The 16,216-nt window shown below is 51.4% G+C and overlaps 1 protein-coding gene and 1 long non-coding RNA gene across 10 annotated transcripts in view; one reads left to right on the top strand and one right to left on the bottom strand.

Moving 5' to 3' along the window:
* The first annotated feature begins 932 nt into the window (after positions 1–932).
* The window catches only part of EPN2 (epsin 2), an 81,600-nt gene continuing 66,316 nt past the window's right edge, over positions 933–16,216 (top strand). For 7 of the 9 annotated variants that reach the window (XM_036073494.2, XM_036073493.2, XM_036073492.2 and 4 more), the window contains exon 1: positions 933–1,068. The gene's annotated coding sequence lies outside the window, so the exon portion shown is untranslated. Of the gene's footprint in view, positions 1,069–2,866; positions 3,003–7,868; positions 7,992–16,216 lie in introns of those variants that run through there. The other 2 variants (XM_036073487.2, XM_078067997.1) reach the window with 2 other exon arrangements.
* On the bottom strand, positions 2,261–2,804 carry LOC144381185 (uncharacterized). Its single transcript, XR_013446042.1, has 2 exons — positions 2,611–2,804; positions 2,261–2,363 (listed from the first exon to the last, which is right to left on the bottom strand). It is a non-coding gene; the product is annotated as an uncharacterized LOC144381185 (long non-coding RNA).

Genomic DNA, 16,216 nt, shown 5'->3' with positions numbered 1-16,216 from the left:
AGTCAGCTGTGAGGTCCCAGGAACCTCTCCAAGGTCTGCCTCTTGTCCAGCTTTGTCTTCGACTCCTTTTGAGCCTTGCACAGAGCCTGGCACGTAGCAGGTGCCTCTTGGGCGCTGGATGAACCAGGCGGAGGGGGCAGTTGCTGTTGCTCTTGTGAGTTTCAGGCCGTGTGAAGCGGTGAGTCTGTAAATTCCTCGTGTGAGGATGACGGTGAGCCGAGGGCTCCACGTTTTTAGTGTAAGGATCCCTCTGGCAATCTAGCAAAGCCGATGCATCCCTTCTCAGAATGATTTTTGAGTGTGTTTTATTGAAGTATTAACACACATACGGAAAAGTGCCTACATCTAAAGTGTACATCAGTGAATTTTCACAAAGTGAACACACTTGTGACAATGGCACTCAGCTCAAGAAACCGAAGGTGACCAGCGCCCCAGGAGCCCCTGGCCCCTTCCAGGCTCTACCTCCTGAGAGAAGCCCCTTTTGGAATCATGTTTTCAAGTGCATACTGCAAGGTTAAGAACGGGGTTTCAGCGCTGATGAAGGGCTCTGTGTGCATGCCTGAGGGTGGCGAGATGCGTGTGGAGTATGGGATGGGCGTTTTTTGGGGGGGTCTGAGTGAAGGCTGCCGAGTGCGTGGGTTCGGGTATGAATTTGCCAGGGTTTGCGGGTGGTTGGGGGGTCGTCGAGATGCGTGTGTGGAGTTTGGGGGGAATGCTTGAGGGATTCCGGCGTAGGTCGTGGGGCGCCGCGGGAGTGCGGGGCGCTGTGCTTGAGGTCGAGGGTATGTGGGGGGAGGTCGCGGGGCGGGGCCTCGGCGCGGGGGCGGGGCCTCGGCGGGTGGAGGGCGGGGCCGGCGGGCGCGCGCACGCAGCCGGCGCGCCCCCTCCCGGCCGCCATGTTGGCTGGTGTGTGGGTGTCAAACGGAGCTAGACGCGGTGGCGGCGGCGGCGGCGGCGGCAGCGGCGGCGGCGGCGGCTGCGGCGGCTCCGCAGGCTCCGGTCGCTCCCGCCTCCCCAGCGGTACCCGCGGCCGCAGCCGCGCACCCGGGCAGGCTCGGAGGAGCGAAGGTGAGCCGGGGCCCACGAGCATCGGGGGGCGGGAGCGGGACCCCGGGGCGCGGACCCTCCCCTCCCCAGGGCGCGGACGCCCTCACGGCGCCGCTCCCCTCCAGCCAGCCCCCCAGAGCATGCACCCCAGCTGCCCCAGCTGGGTCCCCACCTCAGGTGGGACCCCTTTCTTTCCAACCAGGCCCCGCCCCGCGGGTTGGAGCATGGCCCCTCCCCATCTGGATCCCTCTTTCCGCTGCAAGGACCCCCCCATTTCCCTATCGGGGAAATCTTCCTTTTACATCCTCCGAGTCAGGGGCTCCTCTTACTCCCACCCCAGATCCAGGAGCCCCCTCCAGGCCCTCATCCTCTACCTTTCAGCTTGGAACAACCCCGCCCCACCTCCCGGAGCACTTTCCTCCCCTCCTCGGGCCAGGCCCCCCTTTCCTCCGGAGCCGAGCCCGATCTCCCTCCCGCCCCCGTGCACAGCCGAGCCCCTCTTTCCTCCAGGAATCGGGGGAGGGGTCCTCTCTGTCCAGGATCCCGTCCCGTGCCGCCTCTCCTTCGGGCTGGAGCGGGGCCCTTTTCCCTCCCCAGGGACCAGGTTCTCCCTCCCCACCCCCGACCCCCACAGCACAGCGGGGACGGGGGCGGCAGAGCCTGGCTCCAGATGCCTTTTGTTCCGCGTGGGATGGCAGAGACCCCGCCCGGCTGTCCCGTTCGGCTAATCCGGGTGGGTGAATGGGTGCGTGGGGGCCGGCCTCTTCAAGGAGACCCTTCCTCTCGGCCCGTGGGGCGGCTCCCCCTGAGCAGAGCGCGCTGGGAGAGGCTGGCCCTTCCTAGAGGAGTCCGTGCCAACAGGTTTTTGTTTGCGACCTGAAGTTGGCCCAGTGGCTTTGCGGGGGGGTTGGGGAGGGTGGGGGCAGCTTGCTCTCCCCAGAAACCCCGGCAGGGGCCTGTGAAAGTCCATTCCGCCGCCCAGGGGCACGGCCTGGGGTCCCTTCACTGTTTTGTCCTGGGGACGCATCTGAACTCTGTGCTTCTAAGAGAGGACGGGGCCTGCGCATATTGGGGTTCATATGGGGGAAACTGAGGTTCCAGAGATGCAGTGATTTGCCCAAGGTCATGCAGTGATACTGTGTCACTGACAGAACTAGAAGCTTGGTCTCTGGGGTGCTCTCTCCGCACATTTTAGAATTTTTTTAGAGAGATCTTCAGGATAACACCCCCTCCTCCCTTTTATTTTTAACATTCACACAAGATAATGGGAAAGATGTGAAGTGTTGAGTTCTTCCTTCCTACCTCAGAAGAATGCCCTGTGAAAGAAAAGGTTGGAACAGGAGGTTAAAAGGATTGAAAAAGGTGAATTTTAATTACTCCCCCTCCTCCCAATTACGTAAGATAATGAAGATTTGGCAGAAAACATGTACATCTTGTAGCTCTAGATACCAGATGATAGGTGCTGGCAGAATCATATACTGAATCCTGCGCAGCAGCGATTGAGTTTGCACTGATAATTAAGTTTTTTCATCTGTATTTAAATGAACATCAGAAGGGACTTACAGTTTTTTTTTTCCTGACTTGTTCCATTGATTGTATTTGAGATCGGTGATGGTGTCGGAAGCCACCAAGATCTGCTCTTTACTCTATCTGTATTTTTACTTTTATATTTTTAAAGCTTACTAGTTTCTTTAGTTTTAATACGGGCTTGGTCTTGTTACCACTGGGCTTTTCTTCTGTAAGCGTTGAAGGAGAGAGATACTGGCTTGTAAAGAGTTGGGTAAAGTGCAAATTATTGTAAGACACGATTGTATCCCACAGGGCCCTGGACCAGGAGCAAGTTTGGATGGTCCTTTGGGATGTACTGAGCTCTCCTGGTTTACACAAGCTTTCTACCCCCTTGAACCTTGAGTTTGACAGATGGGAAGTTCAGTGGAGAACTCTATCGCAGCAAGGTGTGTTATGTCAAACACGGTGGCCGGTGTGTGCGGAAATGTAACTTGCAAGTGATGATACCTATGTATGCAGCCTTGAAAATGACCCATCCCTTGTAAAAAAAGCCCTTGTAGAAATATAATTGATGCCTGTTAGTGTAGCTGTCTTCCATGGTAACGTGCGGATTTCCTAAGAGTTGGGATTCTGATAAGAGTCCTACAAAAGTAGTTTTAGTTTAAAAGGGTTTTTAGGACTTGTTTTAATGGCTTGGCTCTTCCAGAACTTAAAGAGTGAGCTTTTTTTTTTTTTTTTCTTAAAAGATTTCATTCGGAAGAGGGTAACTTCCAGTTCTTTGTGGACTAAAGTGCCAAGAAATTTTCATGCATGGAATTGTCCCTTTCATACTCTTGGGAAGCGCATTAAAGTTTTTAAGGCTTTTTGGCAGTTGTTCCTTCCGTCCCCCGGAACCTTCCTCTCGGATTGATGGGGCATGGATGACGGTGGTGGTTGTCATTTCGTGGCATGAGTACCTGGTGACTGTGAGCCTTGCCGAAATGAAAGGGCTTGCATTTGGGGAACTTGAGGTTGGTGGGAATATGAGGAATTTTCTAGTTCAAACTCTGTCCCCCATTTGTCTGCTGAACTTGCTATTCATGTGTCCAGTTTAAACGAACGTCTTCTGTCAAGCCTTTGCCAGCCAACTCCACCAGTGTTTGGGTCCCTCAGACTCTTCTCTCCAAGCCTCACCGCCCCCAGGCTTTTGGAGCACTTAATCATAGGATCTCTGTATCTGGGGCATCTGAGACATCTTCGAGGCCACCTCAGTCTCTGACACATGGGAGATGCTCAGTAAAATTCTGGGATGTGAGTGAGTAGTCCTGGGGGCCGAGGAACAAACTTTTATTGATCCCCTACCACAGGCTCTACTGTTCTGTCTCTGCTCTTGCAAAAACCACTACTGTTAGCCCGGCAGTCGTACGTCATACGGGTATGTCATGTTACGTGACACACGGGTATGATCAGCCACAGGCATATTAGCCCCCTTCTGCAGTTGAGGAAACTGAGACCCAGAGGCTTAAGCCATGTGCTCAAGGTCACACAGCTAGTAAGTGATGGGGCTGGGATTCGAATGGGTTTGTTGGATTGGAAAATACTCTTCCACGTGCTACCTCATTTGAGAAACTGAGTCTCACAGAGGTGAGGAGACTGGCTTCAAGGCCTACTGCAGGTTGACAATGGACGAATGCCGTGGGATGATGTAACTGAGATTGTCGAGGGTGGGAGAGAGCACATTTTGTTTTTGTCAGCTGCATTGTGAAATGACTGTTTATGTCCATCTGTTAAGTTGTTGAAAATTGACAAACTTTCTGATAACTTTGTCAATGGAATTTTCTTTGGTCTGATTTAGCTTGTTCGGGGTGTCTAAAAATAGAAACTTAGAAAAACAGAGTGAAATAAGTGTTGGGGCCCTTAAGTGAGTGTATTCAGTGTAACCCATCTATGGACTTTTTGACTAGATCTGTTTTCCTGTCATGTGGTTAAGTTTTTTATGTCTTGAAATGCAAAGTTGTGTCAGCAGACTTTATTATTTTTTTTTAAATGTAATTTCATTTTGTCTTCACATCAACGTATAACATAGGAAAACAAAAACGGGCTGTCTGTTCAAAGTGTCCTATTCTTGATTTCAGCTCAGGTCTTTAGTGTCCTATTTTGTTTTAATAAAGATTTTATTTATTTGTCAGAGAGAATGAGAGAGCACAAGCAGGGGGAACAGCAGAGGGAGAGGGAGAAGCAGGCTCCCCACCAAGCAGGGAGCCCGATGGAGGGCTTGATCCCGGGACCCTAGGATCATGACCTGAGCGGAAGGCAGATGCTTAACCATCTGAGCCACCCAGGCGCCCCGTTCTGTGTCCTATTCTTGATCTCAGCTCAGGTCTTGATCTCAACCCCATGCTGGGCTCCACACTGGGCGTGAAGCCTACTTAAAAAACAAAACAAGAAACAACCAACCGTACAAGATGGGATTACCCCACCCATCTGCCAGTGGGAAAACAGAGGCAGGCCCAGAGAGGGAAAGTAACCTGTGAGGAACTAGCACGGCCAGAATTCAAGCCAAGGTCTGTATGATTCCCAAACCTGGCTTCCTACCCCACCAGCTCCTGTGTAAAGCCCCTCAGTGTTAGGTGTACTCATTTAAATTATAGGATAAACTTGCAGTCTTGAAAATCACCACCAAGTCTATGTAGAAGGCTGGGAATGGTGAATGAGATTTCTTTTTTCTAACCTGGGATCTGTGAAAGCACTGTGGGTTGAATGTCAAGAGTTTAATGAACCACTTGAACTGATAGACGCCAGATTTAGGGTTAGATTAAAAAAAAAAAAAAAAGGGCGCCTGGGTGGCTCAGTTGGTTAAGCGACTGCCTTCGGCTCAGGTCATGATCCTGGAGTCCCGGGATCGAGTCCCGCATCGGGCTCCCTGCTCGGCAGGGAGTCTGCTTCTCCCTCTGACCCTCCCCCCTCTCATGTGCTTGCTCTCTCTCATTCTCTCTCTCTCAAATAAATAAATAAAAAATCTTTAAAAAAAAAAAAAAAGGCCTGCCTCCTTTGAACCAGACCCGCAACATTGTTAAAATGCTCCGTGTACATGCGTTGGATTCTTTCTGGTGACTCATTCCCAGCATCCCCACGTACTGGAACCTTTGTGCCTGGGCACCGAAAAGCCTTCCCTCTCGGTCAAGGCTGCACTTTCAAGCGCTCTGGAGACAGAATAGGTAACTTCCTTCTCTTTCTATTCAAAGGAGTGCTAGGCAGCGGGTGCACAGAGGGCTGTAAATGAAGGGACTCCCCCACCCCCTCTTCTCTTCATGGCAACCCCGCTGATAAATGGAACAGGGAAAAACAGGCTCGTCCTGAGGGATGGCCGACCATCTAGGGCTGATGCATGATGTGGATTTAAAAGCATCTATAATTAATCACTTCTGAGAGCAGGCTTCATCCTTCCTCTCACTCCCACCCTTCTGAAGCTAATGTCATCGTCACATCCCGGTGGCTCAGTAGATGAGGGCACCAAATGGTACAGACAGTTTGGCTACAAAGGCCATGTGAGAAATAGCTTTGGAATCAGACGTGGGTACAGATTGGTCTCCTGGCTGGGTGGCTTTGAGCACTCTAATCACTGAGCTACGTTTTCCTCATCTCTGAAGTGGGGCTAATAATAACCATCTTGCAGAAGAGACGGGTGTTTCTCAGACTCCAAACGTGCATTGGAATCACCCAGAAGTCCTGTCAGACACATTGCCGGGCTCTACCCCCAGAGAGCCTGATTCAGTAGGTCTGGGGTGAAGCCTGAGAATGTGCGTTTTCAGCCAGTTTCCAGGTGCTACTGCTCTTCCTGGCCCAGGAACCAGATCTGGGGACCCCGCCGCAGAGGACTGAATACGAAGGGGTGCCTGACTGTGCCGGGACACTCAAACACAGCAGTGCTTTTCTGCCTCTGAAGTGTACCCGGATTGCTCAGAAGATGATGGCATGACCCTCGGGAAGGGAGTTTCGTTTGTCAAAGAGATGTTTTCACTTTTGTTCTTACGTGATCGGAACTGGGACTGTGGTCCCAGGCATCATCACAGTGTCAGTTAGTCGGGGTGTGTTCCTTCATGAAGGGGCTGTGAGACGTCAATGCCCTTCGGAGAGGCAGTAAGTCCAGGATTCTGTTAGAAAAGCCGGTTCATCGTTCCCGCACATCAACAAGATGTTCACTGTCAAGGCTTTTTAGAAATGCAGCTGAGAAAGTCAGGGCACCAGGCAGACTCCCACGGGGCCATTAGGGAAGGCCACTGGTGTTAATGGAAGTCACTCCTCCTCCCTCCAACGGTTCAGATTGATTTAATATTCTTTGGTGTTTAGAGTTTGGGGGAGAAAATTGTTTTCCACCAATAGTAATTATCTGCTTGTCCATCAAAACCAAACCTGGGTGTGTGTGTGTGTGTGAGAGAGAGAGAGAGAGAGAGAGAGAGAACGCGCTCGAGCGCACGCCCTGACAGTTTTTGAATGTCTTCTGTGTGCCAAGCCCTATGCTCCTCCTTTTAGGCACAATATTTAATTTAATTTTCATTATGATCCTTCAAGGTCACTATTTCGCTTTTTGCATATGCGAAAACTAAGGCTCAGAGGGATTCCGCCACCTGCCTCAGGCCACCCCGCCAGTAAGTCACCCCAGCTGGTATTTGCTGCCACCTGTGTCAGATTCAAAACCACATTATTTCCACTAGCTCACTCTGCAGGCCTGCCAGGTGCTCCCATTGCCTCGCTGTACCCTCAGAGCAGCCCTGGGAGGTAGGCATTTCACACACACATGAGCAGACTGAGGCTCAGAGGGGTCAGACTTGTTCCCGCGCCCCCAGCCAGTCCCATACCTGTTCGGTTTTGGAGCCTCATGAAGCCATTTCTATGACAACCCCTCCCTTCCCTGTCTGGGGCCACGGAAGTAAATTCAAAGACCTCGATCTGCCTGGTAGCGTACAGCGGGGACCTGGGAGGACCCCAGCTGGCTTGGCTGGGAGGAAGTCTGTGTGGGCTGGTAAGGGTTTTTGTGTTTGCAAAACTGTGTTAAAATAATTGGCCAAATTGCTCTGAGGAAAGGGCTCATTTCTTTTTTACTCTGTAATCCTGAAGCTCTGCACACTGGCTCTGTAAACATGACACATGGGAATTAAGGACTAAAAAAAATCTCCTGGTTAATGCTGTTTGGTAAAACGTGATCAAGTTCCTACAGAAGAACGCGATAGTCTTAAAAAGTTCTATAAATAAAAATATAAAGTGTCTCCTCCCTCAGCAGGCAATTAACATATGACTTACAGCAACTGGGTGCTTTTTCTGGTCTTAACAGTGTATGTGGAGGTTGGGGTGTGATCACTTTCCCAAGGTTTGAAAATGGCCTGCAGCTCCCCAGCCAAGGAATGGTAAACAGCTACGTGTGGGTACCTGCCCTGCGCTCTCCGGAGGCCCTGGAGGTTTGGACTCAAATTTGTTGTTTTGTAAGCTCTTTAAGGCTGAGGTGAATAAATCGTGAGAGCTAGAGGTTGGCTGTTCAGAGTCTGCCCCCTTTCCCCCACCTCCCTCCCCCTGAAAGCCTTGGCAGTGGAGGAACGGTGACAGCCTGAAAAGTCACATTTTTCCTTGCAAGCAAGCTCTCCATGAGCGCCTGTTCGGTATCCATTGCTGTCCTGGGGTATAATGACTGTACTCTGGGTCCAAAAATTTGGGAAACACATGACAAGGGGAAGAATTTTGATACCACTTTATGAGAAGCAGTCCAGTTGATGTAGACGTATGGGCATCAAATCAAGGACCGTTTCGTGACATTAGAGCAGAATATTTGAGGTCGGCGTCGGCCTGGAAAATACGCAGCATGTGATCTCTAGTCAAAATGATGGGTGTAAATGAAATGCCATGTTTCCTGCCACCGATTGAGAAGACAAAGTTAACATTTGTGAGACAATTAGAAGCTGGTGGTTTGCTGAGCTGTGATTTTGATTCTTTGTCAGGGCATCGAGAATGGAGAAAAATCTGGAAGGGTCAGGGAAGACGTCAGGGAGAAAGGCAGGATTTGAGGTGGACCTCAAAGGACAGGGAACAGGGTCCAGGTACAGAAGACAGATGGAAGGCATTTCAGGTGGAGGGAACAGCAGGGGGCAAAGCTTGGGGTGGGCTGGGGCACCCCACATCCCCACATTCGCAGAAGCAGCTCTGCCGAGTGGATGCCCGCTGGGAACAGTGAGGACTAAGGTGGCCGGGTGGCTGTTGGCTCTGACGAGGCAGCGGCCCTGGGATTTGGTGGTGGTGGCAGTAGGGAGCTCAAGTGTGTGGGGAGGGGCCCTGTGGCAGGGCCTGACCGGGCAGGTTGGTGAGACTGGGTAGGTCACAGTTCCAGAGACAGCACAAGGTCCGTGTCAGCATGAAGGGAGGTCCTGGAGCCCGGGTCTGTTCGGGGAGAGGCAGGGGCCCTGGAGGCCTCGGTGCTGGCTGGAAAGTGTGGCTGGGACAGCCTGCGAGCCTGCACTTTTTATCCTTGGCTGCACCTGCAGGTCACATGGCCTGGAAAGCTTTTTAAAAATGCCTGTGAGGGGGCCCCACCCCAGACCACGGAGGGAGAGCCAGTAGCTTTTTTAGAAGTGCCCCAGATGATTTTCATGGTTTGTGTGGGCTGACGAGATGAACTGTATGCTCAGGGGAGCCTCAGGGAGCGTCAGGGATTAGAAGGTGGGAGAAAATTGGAGGCAGAAGAGAGCCAGAAGCCTGTGCAGTGGTGAGATATGGGGTGCTGGGCCCTGAGTGGAGTAGCTCCTGTGGAGTAGCTGAGGACCGGCTCAGGAAAGAGGGAGGGGGCGGCAGAGAAGGTGGAATCGCGCCAGGAAGAGATGACCGCACCCCCCACCCCCCGGGCTGCTGAAGTTTGCCTTTGAGCTCCTTGGCCAAAGGGGGCTGGTGTAGCCAAGAGTGTAAACCCTGTGAGGGCGGGAGAAAAGACGGTTCCCCACTCATTTGCTGATCCTCCTTCCGCAGCCGGGCCTATGGAGCAGGCACAGCGGGTTCTGACCTGGTCCTTCAAGCCTGCGTGCGAGCCAGATTCCTTCCTCCGCCTCTAATTGTAATGATTGCAGCAAACACTACTTGTAAACCTTAAAGCTGCATTTCTTCAAAGTGATTCTATTAAAGATAGTTGGGATTTAGGGTACCTGAGTCACTTGATTAGTCGAAGAGCAGAAGGGAGGTTTTACCGGTGCATTTAATGCATATCACCGTGTCACAATTTATGATATTGTCAGAAAAAAATTAGAGTCCAGTTCATTCCATCTGCAGTGTTTATTGAGCACATACGTAGTGTGCCCTGTAGGTTGGGAATGCATGGGTGACAAGATACAAGTTTCTGCCCTCAAGTAGCTCATGATCTGCAGAGAGTGGCTTCTGATGGAGGGAAAAGTAATGGCAGCCTGGGGAGGGAGAAGTTGAAAAAGTGGTATCAGATACCGAGAGTGAATCTGGGTGTCAGAGAAGGCTTCAGAGGAGATGATGGGTAGGTAGAGTCTTGAAGGGAAAGTGGGAGCTCTGGGGGACACCGATGAGAGGCCTTGGGGCCAGAGAACAGCGCTGTGCCAAGGCCCGAAGGGGCAGGGGCAGGCTCGGGCTCGGGCTGAGCTGGGCGGGTGTAGAGGAGGGAGGGCTGGGTATGCAGCAGAACCGGCCAAGTGCTTAGCGCGCTGTGAGTCGGGCCGTGGCTTTCACACAACCTTTCGATGGTTGAGTGGGCAGTGCTCTGGGTCCTCCACTTTGCCTCTGATCAGAGCAGCTCTGCTCCGCTCTGAACGTGGGAAACTAAAAAGAGCTCCTTTGAAAAGTGTTCCTCTGCTGTTTAAAAAAAAACCCCAAAGTGATCTCATTGCTGTCGGTGCTGGGGAGTCACTGAGCAAGAGAGTGCCCTGTGGGTGGCTGGCAGGGAGGGCCTGGAGGCTTCCCCAGGGAGCTGAACAGCCTTCACTTCTCTGTGTGTGCAGAAGGCAGAGTGGAGAAGGGTTCTAACCCCTTCCGCCCTCTACTGTAGGCCAGTGTCTCAGGTCCCGGGGTGAGGTCTGGCCCCATCTGCGTCTGGGGGGCTGCGGCTAACAGGTCCGCTGGGAATGGAGCTCCTTACACTTACACTCAAGCAGCTTTTATTTTTTTTATTTTTTTGGTGAGTAAGCTTTACGCCCAAATGGGGCTTGAACTCATGATCCCAAGAGCAAGAGTTGCGTGCTCTGCCCACCGAGCCAGCTAGGTGCCCCAAGCAGCTCTATTTCTCCAGAAACCCCTGGAGAATTTTATGAGTGGGTTGTGAAGGCAAGGGACCCAGTAGCTCACCCTGGGATGCGTGTCGGAGAGCGCCTGGGCCAGGCTCTGTGCTGAGTACCCAGGACATGCCCAGCCCTCAACTCGCCTTGGAGTAGACCAGACAAAAGTGGTGCACGGGCCCCATTTAGCCCACAGATGTGTTTTGTTTGGGCTCTACTGTCCTTTTTCCTTTTTTTTTAAGATTTTTTTTTTTTAAATTTATTTGACAGACACAGAGAGAGAGGGAACACAAGTAGGAGGAGTGGGAGAGGGAGAAGCAGGCTCCCTGAGCTGGGCTGAGCAGGGAGCCCGATGCGGGGCTCGATCCCAGGACCCTGGGATCATGACCTAAGTCGAAGGCGGACACTTAACGACCGAGCCACACAGGCGCCCCTCCTTTTTTCTTAAAAATTAAAGTTGGTTGCTGTATTAGTTTCCTATGGCTGCTGTAAGAAATGATCACAAATGCAGGGGCCTCAAACAGTCGTCCAGGTTAGACTTCCAACACCGGTCTCAGGGGGCTACATTCATGGTGTAGCCAGGACTGTGTTCCTTCTCGGAGGCCACAGGAGAAGATCTGTTTCCTTGGCTTTTCCAGCTCGTAGAGGCTGTCCACGTTCCTTGATCCGTGGCCCCTTTTGTCTTCAAAGCCAGCAGTAGCTAGTCCTGTCCTCAGGCCGCATCGCTCTGACACTGATTCCTTGGCCTCCCACTGCCACTTTTAAGGATCCTTGCTGGTACATTGGGCCCACTGGATAATCCAGGCTCCTGTCCCTGTTTTGAGGTCAGCTGATTAGAATCCTTAATCCCATCTGCTACCTTCATTCCCCTTTGCCTTGTAACTGGGATTAGGATGTGGACATCTTTGGGAGGCCATAATTCTGTCTACCAGAGTCGCCAACCTGAAAATCAGGAGATCTTACAGAGCAATGCGGACTTGGAGCTTCATTGACAAATCGGAACGCTTGGCAGCTGGGGGCCTGCACTGTTGCCTGGCAACAGTGGGTCAGCGCCAATGTCGGCGCCGTCTCTGGAAGGGGTTTCGGGCGCCAGTTCTCCGCAGCCCCCACCCCTCCCATGATGCCTCCTCATTTCCCTTCGTTGCCTGGGCCCTGCTCTGGAGCCCAGGGCCTCACATAGCGTTAGTCACGGCAGCGCCTCGGGTGCAGGGTCTCGGAGCTTGCCAGCCTCCTCTTTGCCCTCCCTTGCCCGAGCTTTAGATGCTTGTCTCACGCCCTCCTGTGCCTGGCACATACCCACACCTCCTCTCCATGCCCCCTTCTCTCTGACCCCGGGCTTCACATTCCAGAGCATCTCTGATGCTATTTTAGGTGGTAGTATTTGTACCATTACTCCTTGTCTCTCGTCTTCTCCTAGTACGTTCTGGTGCCTTCCATTTGATGTCTTACATTGGCATTTGCGAGAAGCAGGTCTTTATGATGCACCTTTAGAGCGGTATCCATCAAAAGTCGGGATCACACAACAGACATTCAGTCGAACACCTACAGGCCATGCACTTTCCTAGCTACTGGGAATACAACAGGGAGGGATACCTGCCTTACCTCCCACCCCTCATCTAGTTCTCGAAGAGGAAGGAGGAGGAGGAGAAACACGTGGATAGGCAATTGCAATTTTAACCTATTGCATCTAGCGAGAGCCTGGCAGCATCCTCCCTTCCTTGGATCTGGGAGGCAGGCTCTGTCTGCAGTGGTGGGGGTCCCATAGCTCTGTTAAAGGCATGTCAGGGAACAATTTCCTGGTTTCCTGCCCCTAGCTGATAGCTGAATTCTGGGCTGGCACGTTGGAGGCCTAGATAATGTATTGGTTTGCAGTGTGAAGGACTAGGTCAGATGACTCCATGTGTTGCTGCCTGGCAGTGTGACCTGGGGCTCTGGTTCTTTTCTGAGCCCTTTGTGTGGCCTCTTGTGGACAGGCCTGCCCCCGTGACCCTAAACTGTGGGGCGCAGGTGGAGAGGACCAGGTGGAACCACCAGAATTTGACAGCCTAAGGGCATCTAGTCTTTACCTCTGCAGAGCATTATCCAGTACATTAAAGATTCGGGAATTGCTTGAAAACAAAGCAAGACTTTTCATTATGGAGAATTTCAATTATATAAATACAGTTCAGCGAGCTCCCATCTAGGATCCTTCCCCCTCCCTGCTCTTCGATTACTTTCAAAGCAAATCCCAGACTTTGTGGGTAAGTGCCCTCGGTACGCATCACTGGCAGAGGCAGATATGGACTCTTCGGAAACTTGTTTTTAAGAGAAGACTGGCCACCAGCCATCCTAATTTTGATTTTTTTTTTTTTAAGATTTTATTTATTTGACAGAGAGAGACACAGCGAGAGAGGGAACACAAGCAGGGGGAGTGGCAGAGGGAGAAGCAGACTCCCCATGCAGCAGGGAGCCCGACGCGGGGCTCGATCCCAGGACCCTGGGATCATGACCTGAGCCGAAGGCAGACGCTTAACGACTGAGCCACCCAGGCGCCCCCTAATTTTGATTTTTGAATGCTCTGGGGTTGAAGCTGACTTTCTGCACGTGTGGAATAATGATCCATCTTTATATAAAATCTTAATGTGGGTTGAATTTTGTTAGCACTTCTATTAGGGCAAAACAGTGAGATTTATTTTTTTAAGATTTTATTAACTAATTATTTATTTGAGAAAGCAAGTGAATGGGCACGCTCAGCACAGGGACGGGGCAGAGGGAGAGGGAGAGACAGAATCCCAAGTGGACTCGGTGCTGAGCATGGAGCCCAACGTGGGGCTTGATCCCATGACCCTGAAAACATGACCTGAGCCAAAATCACCGACTGAGCCACCCAGGCACCCCCAAACAATGACAATTTTGCTATTTTAATTTTTGTATTGTAAAATACATGTGACACAAAATTTACCATGGTAACCATTTCAAAGCCTTAAGAATTCAGTGGCATTAAGTATATTTACACTGTTGGGCAATCATCGCCACAGCATAGTTAACAGACTTTTTTCATCACCCCAGAAGGAAACCTATACCCATTAAGCAGTTGCTCCTATTCTTCCCATCCCCTGGCCCCTGAAAAGGATTAATCTGCTTTCTGTCCCTAGGATTTGCCTGTGCTGGGCATTTCATGTGCGTGGTATCATACGTACGTGACCCTCTGTGTCTGGCTTCTTTCACTTAGCATAGTGTTTTCCAGGTTCAGCCAGGGGGTCACGTGTGTCATTCCTTTTTATGGCTGAATAGTATTCCATTGTGTAGCTAGACCACAATTTGTAGATCTGTTCATCTGTTGATGGACATTTGGGTTGTTTCCACCTTTGGCGATTGGGAGTAGTTACCACTTTTAACTTGTCAGTGCTTACTTTGAAATGTGATGCGATGCGTGGATCAAAAAGAAAATGTCACGAATAAGGGGGTACGAGGGTGGTTACTTCTTGATTCCATTGATTTTAACACATTTACAAAGAACTTCTTCCCGAAGTACATCATACATAACAGAAAAGTATACTATGCGTAAGGGACTCAGAGGCCTCTTCTGCTATTTTTTGGTTTTGGTGGCTGTGAGGCCTGCTTCCCGGGCTGCCAGTCTTGTGGGGGGGGACCCTGCTCTTAGACCTGAGAGACCACAGCTATGGGTCTGAGGGTGGGCAGTGGCCTTTCTCTGCAGCAGCATTGAGGGAAATGCTTGGCTTTGCCCCCTCTTGTGTTATGGGGACAGACTCAGTGTTCTTGGTGTTTTCATGAGTCACTTCCTTTATTTCTGTACCTCAGTAAACAGAGTCTGTGTCCTTGTGTTGTCATGACAAGGTGCTGGAGTTCAGGGTGGCAGGTTAGGTACGTCGTGATCAGGAAGACGAAGTGGATTTGGCAGCATATGGTATATATAGACGTTGATTTCGGTTAGGCTCTTATTTCTAGCACGGAGTTAGAGGACAGCCCTGGATAAGTCCGTTGCTGACTGGTGGGTACCCTTCGCAAGGGCTGCCCCGTGGGGTGAGAAGTGGCACATGCTCTCGTTGCATCATGCTGTGTGTCCTCCTTTGGAGGGTGTCAGGGAGATATTCATCTCAGGTCCCAGGACAAGGAGGAACTTCTGTGAATCTACTTTATTTCTCTCTGGTGGACAGCGTGAATCCTCTTTGCTTTGGCCGTCAGGAAGCTCAGCTCAAAGTCAGTCGTTCGTGCTAGCTCTAGTGTGGCCTGTGCTTTGGGTTCTAACCCAGCCCCCCCCCCCGCCCTTTTCTTTCCTTATTGCCGGGATTTCTTTGTTTACTTGCTTTTCATCGTGCTCTGGGTGTCTCTGCTTGGCTCCTATACTTTGTCAGGATCACTTGGGGAGCTTCTTTTTTTTAAAATGCCCATGCTCATGCCCCACCACCTTCTGTTTTAATTGTTCTGGGAGGGGGCCTGAGCCTAAGTATGTTTCCAAAGCTCCCCAAAGATTCACATGTGTGGGTTGGGAACCCGCTGCTTTAGGCCATTTCACATTTGTTTAGCAAGCAAGGCAGGGATAAATAGACGAAAAGGATGGAGTCTGGGAGGACAGCCTACCCCAAAGTAGGGTGGTTTCAGCTCAGAGAAGCTGAGTAAAAAGGATTATGTGGCTTCCAGTGGTTTTCCTGCCAGTGGAACCAGTGGGAAAGCTCCAAGGGACTTCTCCCTGTGGCCAGAACCGCAGAAACCTTCACTCCTGGACCAGGGTTGGGGAGGAGCCACTGGGATTTTACTCTGAAGATCTCAGGCCTGCCTAGGAGGAGTACAGCTTTGTAACCAGGTCTTTTGGGCCATTCAGGACCCGCGTCCCATGCTTGGGGCCCAGTTTGTGCTTAATTCTGATTGTGTTTCTGTCTGCTCTACCAAAATAGACTATCTGTAATATAGTATTTCCAGGCTGATTTTCTTTTTTATCCTAAGTCTCGGAGAATGTTTAGGGTGCGTTTTTTAATGGTCATCAAGGAAAATTTGGAAGTAGGAAGAACCAAACTCAAACTTGACCTATGTATGGCCTTCTCACTGTAGTCGCTGTTAGTAGTTTGGTTTGTTTTCTCTAAGTTGTCAGTTTGTTTAGTACCCAGGGGTCTTGATGGTGTGTGTGACCATCACTGGGGTGGTGCAGAGCTTTCCCTTGAATGGCCACGGCCATGGCCATGGCGGGAAGAGGTCAGCACTTCCTGTGATTTGTCCCTTCCTCCCTTGCTGGGGGTGGCGGGGTCTGCAGCCCCCAGAGGCGCCGGGAGGCCACGAGGGAACTCTCTGCTTTGCCGGATGGAGAGGGCTGATTAACCAGTTGGCTGTGGGTGAGGGCGGGGGAGGCTGTTGGTGCTGGTGCTGAGATGGGGAAGTGGTCAGTGGGGAGGATGACTTCAGAGCTGGACAGGGGA

This window comes from Halichoerus grypus, chromosome 2 (assembly GCF_964656455.1).
Source record: "Halichoerus grypus chromosome 2, mHalGry1.hap1.1, whole genome shotgun sequence".
Lineage (NCBI taxonomy): Eukaryota > Metazoa > Chordata > Mammalia > Carnivora > Phocidae > Halichoerus > Halichoerus grypus.
The sequence above is the reverse complement of the archived record's forward strand: the minus strand, read 5'-3'. Positions and strand labels throughout refer to the sequence as shown.